We start from the raw sequence: 14090 nt of genomic DNA, 5'->3' as shown, positions 1-14090 counted from the left end.
GCAGCCACCACCACCCCCCACCCAACCCCTCGGCAGCCAAGCACACCAGTGGCACCGCGCCTGCCGCCCGGGACATGCGTTCACCATGTGTGCCTGCTTGTGCGCTCTTCCCCCGGCCGAGCGCCTCAGCAGTACACGGAGCATCTGCTGGAGGGAAAAACAAAACCTGTTCCGAAGTCTGGGCGCGTTCAAGCCGCTCTTCCTCCCGCCCCGGCGCCCTGGACAGGGAGGATGCCGCCCCCTGCCCTGCAGCTTGCACGCACACGGGCTGTCCTTGGGCTCAGCAGCAGCAAAAAGTCCCTCCTCTACTTCACATGCCTTGGAAGCTGCCAGCTCGCCGTGTGCCTTAGAGCTGCCTCGCTTAACAGCCCCAGTCTTGACTTGGGGAGGTTGGGGGGAAGCAGCGAGGGGCTGAAGGAGCTCCGGTGAGCAGAGGGTAGCCTCCAGTCACCCCAAGTTGGATGGCTCAGACTCCTGAGACTGTCCCGGATCACAGATGGAGCCAAAGGCCCTTACCCTGCCTGTGCCTCCTGGTTTCTGCTTTCCTTTGAGGAACAGAGCGAGAGAGGATGAGAAGTGCTGAGCAGGGCAGATCCAGGCTTTTCTGCTCAGCGCTTTTCTGTACAGAACCTGTTGGCGCTTTCAAATATTATCAGATAAGAACAGAGACAGAGACACAAGGGCAAAGTTTCTGTCCACTGATTGGTGCCTCCGAGACAGGAACCAGGGGCAGGTGTGGAATGCCAGCAATCTGGGCACAGGTGTCACGACCCCGGGGCCAAATGCCTGCCCTCCTCTTCTTTCTCTTTTTTAAAGATTTATTTATTTTTGTTGGCAGAAATAAATAAAGGCAGATCACATTCACAGAGAGAAGGAGATACAGAAAACTCATGCTTCTGCTGGTTCACTCCCCAAGTGGCCTCAGTCGGAGCTGAGCTGATCTGAAACCAGGAGTCAGAAGCTACCTCCCAGTCTCCCACACAGGTGCAGGGTCCCAGGGCTTTGGGCCGTCCTCCACTGCTTTCCCAGGCCACAAGCAGGGAGCTGGCTGGGAAGTGGAACAGCCAGGATTAGAACCGATGCCCATATGGGATCCCAGCACTTGCAAGGTGAGGACTTTAGCTGCTAGGCCACCACACCAGGCCCCTCCTCTTTACTTTCTAAGTGCAGGACCCTTGTCCCTTTGGCCATGAAAGGTCACATTTTCACTGTTTCTGGGGATCAGGACATGAGGAAAGCGGCTGCTTTGCAGGAGGAATCTGCTGCCAGCCAAGGTTACCAAGGAGATATCCTGGAGTAGCTTTTAAGAAGTGGCATCAACCAGATACTCGGAATCAGAGCCCTCACCATGTCCACAGCGCCAGCTCGCACGTACCCAGAACTTACCACATCCACACACTGAGTGCTGGACGGGCGGCTCTCACTTTCCTCCCTCAACAGCTCCCGGGCAGGTGTGTTATTTCCACACGTTATTCTCAGTCTCATTTTGCACTTGGGGAACTTAAGACCCAAAGAGATGCGTCAAAGAGATTGCCTTGGATCAAATTAGTATGGAGGTACTTCGAGAAGCTCATGGAATTATAACAATTTGGGGCTGCCAACTCCTCGTGGAATCCGGGCTTAGCTTCTCCTAACACCCAGGTCCCATGCAGGTTTGGAAGGGCCTGCGTGCAGCGCAGCTATTCCTGCCTCAAACCCTGCTCTGCTCTCTTTCTCCTTCCTTGTGCTGTTCCATAAAGCCACCTCCTGTCACTCCATGGGCCACTGGGCACTCCACAAAGGTTCAACAAAAATACCTGATGAACTTCACCTCCCCCAAATTAGTCTCTTGCCAGTTTCCCCAGAATGCTTTGGATAGCCCCAGATCCCATATTCTCTTTCTTGCATCTAATAAACTTTTATTGGGCATTTCATGCCAGTCCTTGGGGAAAATCAAAGATGAATAAAACATGTTGTTTTCTTCCAGGGAGTTCACTTGCCAGGGAGGTGGCTAGGATTAGAACCTTGGCGTAAATTCTAATTTTTCTCCCTTTTCTTCCTGTGTGACAACTGGCAATGAATTGAAAAGCAGGAAAGACCATTATTATTGCCTCCCCAGACGATCCACAATATGAACCTCAAGAGCGACAAGAGAAAGGCTAGAGGCTCTTCAAGAATTTTCTTTTCTATTAGTTATATTGTTTTTACTGTGCACAAACATATACGTGCACACAGGCATAACTTGGGGATCTATTTTCCCCCATTTTTTGTGTGCTTGCTCTGCTTGCTGTTCCTCTGTCTATTCTTCCATTTAAAAATGCAGCATTGGGCACGATTGTATAGTGGTTAAGGTCCTCACCTTGAACGCGCCATGCAGGATCCCATATGGGCACCGGTTCTAATCCCGGTGGCCCCGCTTCCCAGCCAGCTCCCTGCTTCTGGCCTGGGAAAGCAGTTGAGAACAGCCAAAGCCTTGGGACCCTGCACCCGTGTGGGAGACCTAGAAGTAGTTTCTGGATCCTGGCTTCAGATTGGCATAGCACCGGCCAATGCACACACTTAGGGAGTGAATCATCAGATGGAAGATCTTCCTGTGTCTCCTCCTCTCTGTATATCTGCCTTTCCAATAAAATAAATAAATTTTGCTTCCTCTTCACTGCTTCATTCTCTACTGATGCTCTTTAAAATTATCTCAAGTGTCCTCCCACCCCCCACCGCCAAAAAGAATCTTGCAAGGCAGGAGATTGTGTCTGCAGTCCAGGTGGATCAGAACAACCTTGAGAAGCAACAGGACTACCTCTTTAAAAAAAATACATGTATTTATATAAGATGCAGCAGCCCAGATGACAAAATTCCTACCCATAGGTTCATTCCCCTAAATGTCTGTAATGGCCAGGACTACAGAGTTTCAAAGCCAGGAGTCAGAAACTCAATCCGGTTCTCCCAAATGAGTGGCAATAACCTAACCTCCCAGGTGCACACTGACAGAAAGCTACAAGTAAGGGCAGAGTTAGGCAGATTTAAAACGTGGTCAGCTTCACCACTGACCAAGTGCCAGGTGCATCTCCCTCTGCTGAATCCATCGGAAAGGCCTTCCCAAAAGAGCAGAGCAATACTCTATCCCTTCCTCCTTTCTCCACTTCCTGCAGCGTAGATCCAGATCCAAACTGCTTGGCTAAAATACAAGGATTTTCAGATTTATTGAGGGGGGAGGGGGGAGGAGTTCCTGGAGCTCTTGAGCCTGAACTAGTGACCACACAAAAAAACGCACAGTGCACCTGCACAGTGCCACCTCCTGACTTTCCTTGCCCTGCTTTTGGCTTGTCTTCTCAGACTCCTAAGAACATCAAGCTGTCTGGAAGCTGGACACTCCACCATGCCCTCTTCCCTACCTGGACAGCCTCCTCATCACCAGGGTGAACTCTTGCTCATCTTCAGGTCTGCACAGGAACATCCTTTCCCCTTGGTCTTCCTCAGTTTTGCCTCAGCCTGGATGTATGCGTCCCACTGGCACTCCGCTTACTCAATACCTGTTTTGCAATTTCCAATGCCCTCCGGAGGGTCTTGTCTCTTTGCCCACTGTGTCAATGCATAATGTAGAACCACTGTGTGCCAACCACAGGGGTTGGCATGTGGCAAATGTCAGCAATTTTTTTGCTGAGTGAAGGATGGCTGAATGACTCACTGGGAAATTGTACAAGCACGGAGGTGCAGTCTCATATTGAATATTTGGTTTTACTGACAGTAAGAGACAAATCTCTTACTAAAATAAAGGTGTCCTAGTTTCTTTTTCTAAAGTGCCTGATCTTTTTAAAGAGTTGTGCTTTTCTCATGTCTATGGATTAATCTATTGATGGATTTAATCATTTAAAATTAATGTTTAAATTATTTTTATTGGAGCAGCAGAGTGAGAGGGTTCACTCCCACCTGCTGGTTGACTCCCCTCAAATGCTTACAATGGCCAGAGTAGAACAAGGCTTATGTCAGGAGCTGGAAATGCAATGTAGGTGTCCCTGTGGATTGCAGAGTCTCTGTTCCCTGAGCCATCTGCTTTAGCTAGAAGCTGGAGTCAGGAGCCAGAGCTGAGACGCAAACCCCGGCACACCAATGGGGGATGTGACCGAACACCTGACCCCTAAACCAGTGGACTGCCTGTGAATCCTGAATCATTCGATCATCTGCAGCACTGGGTCTCAGACTGCTGACTGTTCCTTCCGACCCTCACTGGCATGGACTGTTTCCTGGGTTTTATGACTTTGAGTGATTAGATCTGTGTTGGAGGGGAATCCTACACACCCTCTACAGTGAGGCTACAGGTTCATCTAGCCAGAGTGTGTTTTGAGTCATCTCTTCCCTTGGGGGTTTCTGTGGCACACATTTGAACCCTAAGCCCACAGCAGAACAGACTTCATTTCTAAAATAAGCAGCCCAGATCCAGATCAGAGATATCCAAAGTACACCACGTGATGAGTGCATACTTACGGACATTCCGTCCTGAGTCTCACAGTCAGGTGGATCCACGCATGCTGCCACAGACACTCAGCTGAGCCGGAGAGCTCACTCCATCCCAGAGCTTGTCTGTCGTCTAAGTGACAGCAGAATCCTAAGTGACATATGCAGAGAGGGGGGATACAAATGAAGACACACCTCTTGGTCATCCCCCTACACCAGCTGGATAGGTTTTTCTACATCTGTCCCCTTCCCCTTTATGTGTAGCTAGGGGGTGGGTGTGTGTGTGGGTGTGTGTGTGTGTGTGTGTGTGTAACAAGACAGTTCCAATCCCACCAAAACCTGATCCCCTGTCCCTTTTAAAAAAAGATGTATCAATGTGGCTCTGATTTTCAAGTCAACAAAATAAGTGTTAAAAAAAATTTAAACAAAAAGAAGATGTATTATTTATTTGAGAGTCAGAATAACCTAGAGAGAAAGAGAGAGACAGAGACAGAGTGTCCATCCCCGGTTCACGCCAGGGCTTGTTCAGGCCAAAGTCAGAAACCCGGAACTCGATCTGGTTCTTACGCAGGGGTTGCAGGGCTCCCAAGCCCTTCGGACATGTTCTGCTGCTTTCCCAGGCACATTAGCAAGGAGCTGGTTGGGAAGCAGAGCAGCTGGGACTCATGGGTGCTCCCGTACGCAATGCTAGCAGCAGCTGAACCTCCCGCACCACAACACTGGCCCCGTCAGGGGCCATCAAACCACACACCCTTCCGGGTCTCCTGCCTCCAGGTGCGCCCAGTGCACCCTGCCACCCTGTGTCGCATCCTCTTTCCCTAAGACCTGGAGATTACCCCTGCTTTCTGACATGTTTGTGCTTTGGGCCCAGCGTTTCAAGGTGGCTATTAATAGGAACACTTTGAGATTATCTGGCCTAAAATACGGTCCAAACGGGAAACCAAGCTGACTACTTTTTTGCTCTTTCCCTCACTGGGTGTATATCAGTCTGTTTTCAGATAAAATCACTTTGTCCCCATCTCATATTTGTAGGTTTACACTTCTATTCTTTTATATTGACAATAGTTACGTGAAAAAAAAACACACAAACCTCATGCCAACAGCGTCTATGCAAAAACTACTCTTTTTGCCTTTCTTATCTGGTTCGGTTCAGTGATTCTCTTATCTCCATTTCTCAGTGTTTTTTTTTTAATGTCATTTTCTGGTGAACAGTCAGCAAATACAGATACTAGTTGATCTATCTGTCACCTAACTTCACTAATCTTCTCTTCTAAAAAGCTCAGTCAACAGGCTGGTGTGGCGATTCAACAGGCTAATCCTCTCACTGCAAGCACCAGCATGCCATTGGGTACCAGTTCGTGTCCCAGTTGCTCCATTTCTCATCTAGCTCCCTGCTAATAGCCTGGGAAAGTAGCAGAAGGAGACCCAAGTCCTTGGAACCTTGTACCCACATGGGAGATCTAGAAGAAGCTAGAAGCTCCTGGCTCCTGGCTTCGGATTGGCTCAGTTCTAGCTACTGCGGTTATTTGAATGAACCAGCGGATGGAAGAGCTTTCTGTCTCTCCTTCTCTCTCTGTCAATCTGCCTTTCCAATAAAAATAAATAAATCTTAAAAAAGCTCAGCTGATCTTGCACCAAAAAAAAAAAAAAAGACCTAATCTGGGGGCCAATAAAACCACTAGCAGCGTGGTTCCGAAGTGCTGGCAACCTTTCTAATGCCAAATAGCTCAGTTTATAAAAATTTGACACTACCCTTGAAAATCATGGTGATTTTTTAAAAATCTTTTTTTAAAAAATGTATTTAAAAGACAGAGGAGAGAAACAAGAAATGTTCTATCTAAGGGTTCACTCAAATTCATCTCAGGGGCTGACAGGAGCCAAGAGCCCAGAACTCCACAGAGAGCTCCCACATGGGGAACAGGGCCCCAAGAATTGTGGCATGCCATGCTGCTGCCAGGGGGCGTTGGTTGGTAGGAAACCGGGTCGGAAGCACAGCCAGGACTGACACCCAGGAGTTCCACTAGGGCAATGCCAAGTCACCCATCTCAGTTGCTGCACCAGAGGCCCAACCCTGAAGTCCCAACTCTAAAGAAAACTCTGGCTTGGTTAAATGCTTTAGGCCTAGGTCCCTGGCTTGGTCTTACATATAGGAATGCACGCATATAAACCTTTATATTAACATATAACAAGTGTATTATATATGATACTTACAGCCCAGGAAAGCTACAGCATGTAGTCCAGTTTTAAATATTGCTCATCCTTACTGATAGCTCAGGTGGAATTTCTCATTTACTTAACACTCAGTAAGACTTAGCTAAGGACTGAAATGGCTGCTTATCATGGCTATTGTAAAGGTTACACATTAACTTCCTTATAAATAAATCATTCTTAGTGACAGAAATATATGCAAATGAAATACTTTATATGCACTGTCATAAAACTTTTTCAAAAAGCAGGTCTTTTTTTTTTTTAATAATTTCTTCCTTGGGGTCAGTGTTGTGGTGTAGCATGTTAAGCATTACCTGGGGTACCAACATCTCAGATGAGCACCAGCTTGTGTCCCAGCTGCTCCAATTCTGATCTAGCTCCCCACTCATGGTCTGTGAAGCCAGTAGATCATCACCCATAGGGGAGACCTGGAAGAAGCTCCTGGCTCCTGGCTCCAGCTCTGTGCATCCCTGCCAATTGCAGTCATTTGGAGAATCAACCAACAGATGGAAAAGTCTCTCTTTCTCTGTAACTCTGCCTTTAAATAAATAAATAAATAAATAAATGTTTTTACAAATTCTTTTTCAAAAAGTTGTCACTTTGGGTTCATTAATATTCTAGCTGCCTTTTCTTGCCAACTCCTTAAAAAAAAAAAATAGGAGTTTTGGAAATCTCAATTGGAAGAATTTAGGAAATTGTCACTGTACCAATTACCTAGTTCCATATAGGGAGGCACGCTTAAAGAGAATGGTTTAAAATAGCAACCGTTTTGTTTGCATCTGACACGGTGTTTCACCACCTGGCAGTGATGGCTTGGGGTGGCTGGCTTCCAGTGGAACTGGCAGGTCCCCGATGGCCTCACTCTCTTGACTGGTGCTTCAGCTTGGCAAGGTTCTAACTGCTGAGCCCTAGCTAGGGCAGCAGAGGCTGTCTCATGGACTGGAGACCCGCTTCCCACTTGTAGCCCTCCACTGGGTACCTCAGTCCCTTCCAGTGAGCAGCTGGGAGTCTTTACAAAGCAGATGATATCATCTTAAATTCAAGTTAAAACCTCAGCTTGCAAGCCCCAGAAACACACAGCTACCCTACCCTGTGGCTCAGAGCAAGCCCAGGGCCAATGCAGATTTAACCTGTCCAGAGGAAGAGCCCTCTGCACCCAGTGGGGCAGGAGGAATTGCTGGAGGCCAGCTTTACTATCTCCCACAGCCTCAATCCCCAAGTCAAAAGCAGCCTTTTTTTGTTCATGAAATTTCTACCAATCAAAAAGGAACTTTATTCGGCACAGTTTAATTCTAGAGTACTTTGACCGAAGGTGCCAAAGTACTTTCCCAATACAAATATATTTAGGAAGATATCTGAGTGTCAATTATTTTTTCAGCATTTAAGATTTCAAGCGAGAAGGTGAAATCTCACTTAATATTAAAATGTAAGCTACAACCTCCTAGCCTGAAAGATATGGAGAGTTACTTCTAATGCAGTGTGTGTGTGTGTCTGTGTGTGCGCGCATATCTTTTCCCTGCCAGTCACCTCGAAGTACGGGAAGATATGAATAAATTATCTTGTTTTCTTCTTCTGGTGATACCATATTGCAGACTTGCAATAACTTTCTAATCCCACTAATTGTTTTTAAAGAAATAGCATAATTTCGGTTTTGTGAAATTTGATCACACTAAGTTCTCTACAGTTGGGTACACTGAGAGCTCATCACTGAAATCCTCCCTGGTGTTAAGCAGATGGATAATGTTGAAATCCATACGTATGGAATTAAGTTCCATGACTCTCCAAATACGCCAACCGCTTTCATGGCATTTGAGATTAGGCAATGGAAAATGTTTTCAGTGATGCCCTTTTATGTGTTAATTTTGCAAAATTGAGCCTCAATTAGAATTTCAAATCACCTGAGCTACAGAAGAAAATCAAAAGTTGTATCAAAAGCAAGAACTTATTTGAATTTAGCATTAAGAAAACATATTTAATTAAGTAATCTGCACAGAGGATAACCCAATCCAAAACACCAGTTCCAGTTGACATTTGCCAAACTATGACAAACTGGATATGCCATTTTTATCCAATACCCCTTGTATTAGGGGGGTGAGAACAAAACGATGGGGTTTAAATCTTTTGGTTTGTTTGACTCACAAAACTTTAGTGACCTACTTAGAAAAGAAATTGGCTTCTCTTACATTTTATGAAACTCTATACTTCAGCACTCCTTTAAATTTCAAGACTATTCTTTAAGAACTGTTTATTTGAAAGGCAGAATTAGAGAGAGGGAGAGAAACCAAGAGAGATCTTCCATCCAATGGTTCACTCTCCAAATGACCTAAATGGCTGGAGCTGAGCTAATCTGAAACCAGAACTTCTTCCGGGTCACCCACGTGGGTACAGGAGCCCAAGAACTTGAGCCACCCTCCACTACTTCCCTAGGTTGTAAGCAGGGAGCTAGCAGAGAACAACCAAAATACAAACCAGGATACGAACATCTTGCACGTATTCCCCACAAGTGGAGAGTTTACCTATCATCCCACAGTACCTGCCCCAAGACTCTCTTTTAAAAATTTTTTGTTAAGATTTCTTTATTTATTTGAAAGGTAGAATCATAGAGAGAGGGGAGAGACAGAGGGAATTTTCCATCCACTGATTCATTCCCCAAAAGGCTACAGCAGTTGGGGCTGTGCCAGATAGAAGCCAGGAGCAAAGACTTCATCTCCAAGCAGCAGGTGCACAAGTACTCAGGCCATGACCTACTGCCATTCCAGCACAGCAGCAGAAAAGCAGACCAGGAATAGAGATGCCTGGACTTGAACCAGAACTCTGATAGGAGTTGTGGGTGTCCCAAGCTATGTCACAATGCTCATCCTAAATTTCAAGTTGTATACAACTATTGCATATGTCAATATTTTAATCTTCCAACAGGTTTACAGGCGTTCAGCTTGAAACAAGATTTCATTATAAGGTATTTCCCTTTTAAAAAAAAAAAATTAAAGCATACTGATAGGTGCTGCAGCCTTGTCCAGCCCACACACAGCCCTGGCTCTTGCACTCACCAGAGGGAGCTAAAGTCCAACAGGGCAGTCCCCAGAATTGCCTACAGCCAGTTCCCAGCCCCTGGTCTTCATGTTCTGGCAGGTGCTTCAACTCAGCCCAGGATGATCCACCTACCACCTCTGCACTTGGTGGGTGTTATAGCCTAGCCCAGCCAGCCAGCCAGCCACAGCCTACACCCTATCCTGGCTTTCATATGTGCCAGCAGGTGCAGCCTGGCCCAGCCTGGCTTGTCCCTAGACCCAGCCCTAACAAGTGCCGCAGCCTCACTTAGCCTGGTCCATGTCCAGCACTCCCCAGTGGGAGCAGCAGCCCAGTAAAGGAGCTCCTCAGTTGTGGATCTCAGCAGGTGCCACAGCCCTGCTCAGCAAGGTCTGCCCTCAGTTCTGGCCTTTACATGCGCCAGCAGGTCCTACAGACTGGGCCAGTTCAGCCCCCTCCCAGTTCCGGCTCCTGTGAGTATCCAGTAAGTTCCGTGGCTAGCCTGACTCAGCCTGTCATCACCCCCAGCTCTCCGCATAAACTGGTGGCTTCTGCAATGCCACAGAGGTGAGTCCCCAATTCCCCTAAAGAATCTGCACCCCAGATCCAGTTTTCTCGTATTCTGGTGGGTGCTGTGACCTAGCACAGCAAGGCGTGCCCCTAGCCCCAGATCTTGTAAGTGGCTATGCAGGCAATGCTATTTAGCCCAGCCCAGACCTCCATGTGGACATGTGCCTTGGCATGACTCAGACATACCCTCCAGTTTCCCCCTCCAAACCACAGGTCTCAGCTCCCTTGCCCATCCGCAAGTGCAATGGTCTGGTTCGTGGAAGCCCCCATAACTCATTCTTCCCCTGTTAAACATGCCCTCAGCTGTTCCTACTCCAATACACCCCAAGCTTCTTCCCCAGGCAATCTACAGCTGCACCAGCACCTGAGGCTGGGGTGGCATGTCCTGGCCCAGTTCCTTGCCTTCCCTGCTTACCCTTAAAAAGAAGGGGGGGGGGGGTGCGCGGCGCGTCATGGTAGTCTAGTGGCTAAAGTCCTCGCATTGAATGTGCCAGGATCCCATATGGGCACTGGTTCTAATCCCGGTGGCCTTGCTTCCCATCCAGCTCCCTGTTTATGACCTGGGAAAGCAATCAAAGACAGTCCAAAGCCTTGGGACCCTGCACCCTTGGTGGGAGACCTGGAAGAGGCTCTAAGTTCCTGGCTTGGGATAGTTACAGCTCCAGCTGTTGCAGCCGCTTGGGGAGTGAATGAACAGAGGGAAGATCTTCCTCTCTGTCTCTCCTCCTCTCTGTATATCTGACTTTCCAATAAAAAATAAAATAAATCTTATAAAAAAAGAAGAAGAAGAAAATAGGCAACTGTGCTAGCATAGTGTAACAGTTAACACAAATTTGGCCCAGTTTGCCAACCAGCTGCTGGTTGTTTTTCTCCCAGCAATGCAACCTCTGCTCAGGTACAAGGCAAACTAGGCAGTTGGCCTATAGCTGAGGGAAAGAAGTTTTGAAAAACATTTCTGACTGCCTGTATGTGCAACGCATCCTCTCTGCTTAAGTTTGAAGACGCTCTCACTGACTTGGGCAGTGCTAGCACTACAGTTTTTGGAGCCTTTTTTCCTGGTTTACGTTTTCACTGTGGTACTTACTTGAAATACAGACTTTAAAAATTACACTGCCACACAACTTGGGTCAAATGCTTTGAGTGAGTTGGGGGGGGTGGTGCAGTGGGAAGAGGTTGGAGGAATAAGATGAAATGTCTATAAATAGCAGTTTTTGGTGTAGCCTTTACTGCATAAGAAAGCGTTGTGCAATTCTGCCACGCAAGGTAAATAAGGAGGGTGATTTGCATGTTCTTATTACTATGCATCCTCGCATGGCAGTTCTAGCCCCTTGGCCAATAGGAAGGTCTGTTTCTCACTCCTGCAGGGTTGCTGATATGGTAACAGAGGGCAGTAAGCTGTCCCCATGTTTTGCATACAGATGGTGCGACATGTTTGCACACAACTTTTTTTTTTTGCCGCCTCTGCATTTACAGACTCACAAATCCCAAAGCAGAGTGGTCCCAGGCTCATGCTTTGCCAAACAGAGCAAAGTTATGTCCACCACCTCCTTTGCTAACACCTTTGTGTCTTTTTTCTTTTTTTAAAAAAAAAGATTTATTTATTTTTATTGCAAAGTCAGATATTCAGAGAGGAGGAGAGACAGAGAGGAAGATCTTCCGTCCGATGGTTCACTTCCCAAGTGGCCACAATGGCTGGAGCTGAGCTAGTCCAAAGCCAGGAGCCAGGAGCTTCGTTCAGGTCTCCCACATGGGAGCAGGGTCTCAAAACATTGGGCCGCCCTTGACTGCTTTCCCAGGCCATAAGCAGGGAGCTGGATGGGAAGAAGGGCTGCCAGGACACAAACCTGGCATATGCCCATATGGGATCCCAGCGCCTGCAAAGCAAGGATTTTAGCCACCAGGCTACCTCACCAGACCCACCTTTGTGTCTTTCCTAGCCAGAACACCACCACAGAGATTCTATAGCACAGTGCAGCTGGACTGCATTCCAAAGAGGGGGAAGTGGAGATGAAGAAAGAGCTTAAAAGAATCGTTATTTTTTTTTTAATCACCAGCCTGTCACATCATTAGTGAAAAGATTCTCTGAAAAGATTTCCACAATGGGAATGCAGAAGGCACGAGGGTAGCAGGATGGCAGAGTGACATGCCGAGCGACAGGACTTGTCTGCTGCAAACGCTAGGCCAAGTGCCTAGAACATCTCGATTTGAATACATTTGAATACAGTTTGAGTTCTGGGGCAGATACCTGGCTTAGCAACCAACAGCATCAGGGTCCTTGGGTTCCCAGCTCTGTTCCTCACCCCAGATTCCCGTCCAGCAGTCAGCACGGGATGCTCGGAGTCATTGGTCTCTGCCCCCAGTCCTGGCCCAGCCCTAGCTGTTTTGGGCATCACGAGAGAGAACCAGCATATGGGAGATCTCTTTGTATCTCTGTCAATCTCTCTCTATATCTTTGCCTTTTGGGTGAATCATTCTTTCTAAGATTTACGTATTTGAAAGGCACAGTTTCAGAGAAAGGAGAGATCATCCATTTATCGCTGGTTCACGCTTCCCTGCCACATCCCCCAATGGCTGCAAGGCAACTGGACCAAGCAGAAGCCAGGAGCCCAAAACCCCATCCAGCTCTCCCACATGGGCGGCAGGGGATGCAAGTGCTTGGGCCGTGTTCTGCTGCCTTTACAGGCACATCGACAGGGAGCTGGAGTAGCTGGGACTCAAAGCTGCACTCAAACCATTCATACGAAATGGTTTAACCTGCTGTGCCACATAATAAATTCTTTTAAAAATGCATATTTTAATTTAGGATATCTGGGTGGGGTCAGAGGCTGTTTTTTCCCCTCCCTCTTTCCTTACCTCTCTGAGAGAGAGAGAGAGAGAGAGAGAGAGAGAGAGAGAGAGAGGTACTCTATTCGCTGGCTCATTCCCCACTTTCTCACAACTGCAAGGATTGGACCAGGCCAAAGCTGAAAGCCAGGAACTCCACCCGGGTCTCCCACTTGGGTGGCAGAGAATCAAGCACTTGGGCCGTCTTCTGTTGCTTTCCCAGATACTTGAGCAGGCAGCTGGGTTGAAAAGGGAGCACCCCTGGGCCCGGTGTGACAGCTTTCGGAGCTAAAGTCCTTGCCTTGCAAGCACCAGGATCCCATATGCGTGCCAGTTTGTATCCTGGCGGCCCCGCTTCCCATCCAGCTCCCTGCTTGTGGTCTGGAAAAGCACTGGAGGATGGCCCTAAGTCTTGGAACCCTGCACCTGTGTGGGAGAGCCAGAAGCTCCTGCCTCCTGGCTTTGAATTGTTGCAGCTCCAGCTGATGTGACCACTTGGGGAGTGAACTAGCAGATGGAAGATCTTTCTCTCTGTCTCTTCTGTTCTCTGCATATCTGACTTTGCAGTAAAATTAAGTCTTTAAAAAAAAAAAGGGAGCACCCGGGATTTGAACTGTCGTTTTGATATGGGATATAGATATCTCAAGGAGTTTAACCCATTGTGCCACGAGGCCAGTCCCCAAGAGACTGTGAATTCAGCAAGCCCTTTGGTTGTCTGGATGCTGCTGTCCCCTACTCTCTCACTCTGAGTAGCCAGAGCGAATGCAGATGGCACCCTGTGGCCATATGGCTCCCTTGGAGTGGAAGGGAGACTAGAAGAATTTCAAAAGGGGGAGTCTAAACCTGACTCTGTAGCACTGGGAACAACAACAGGAGTTCCGAGCCAGGGACTGAGCTGGGCCCAGAGGGACAGACCCCTTCGCTGTGGTCCTTCCCGCCCGTGTGATCAGCACCTGCTCCAGCAGAAGCCGGGGACACCCAGGGCAGAGATCCGTGTCAGAGGGAAGCCAAGGGACCCATTCCGTCACCCT

This window comes from Ochotona curzoniae, unplaced genomic scaffold (assembly GCF_017591425.1).
Source record: "Ochotona curzoniae isolate NIBS_2020 unplaced genomic scaffold, NIBS_Ocur_1.0 contig_46, whole genome shotgun sequence".
Taxonomy (NCBI): domain Eukaryota; kingdom Metazoa; phylum Chordata; class Mammalia; order Lagomorpha; family Ochotonidae; genus Ochotona; species Ochotona curzoniae.
This window is presented reverse-complemented; position numbering follows the sequence as displayed.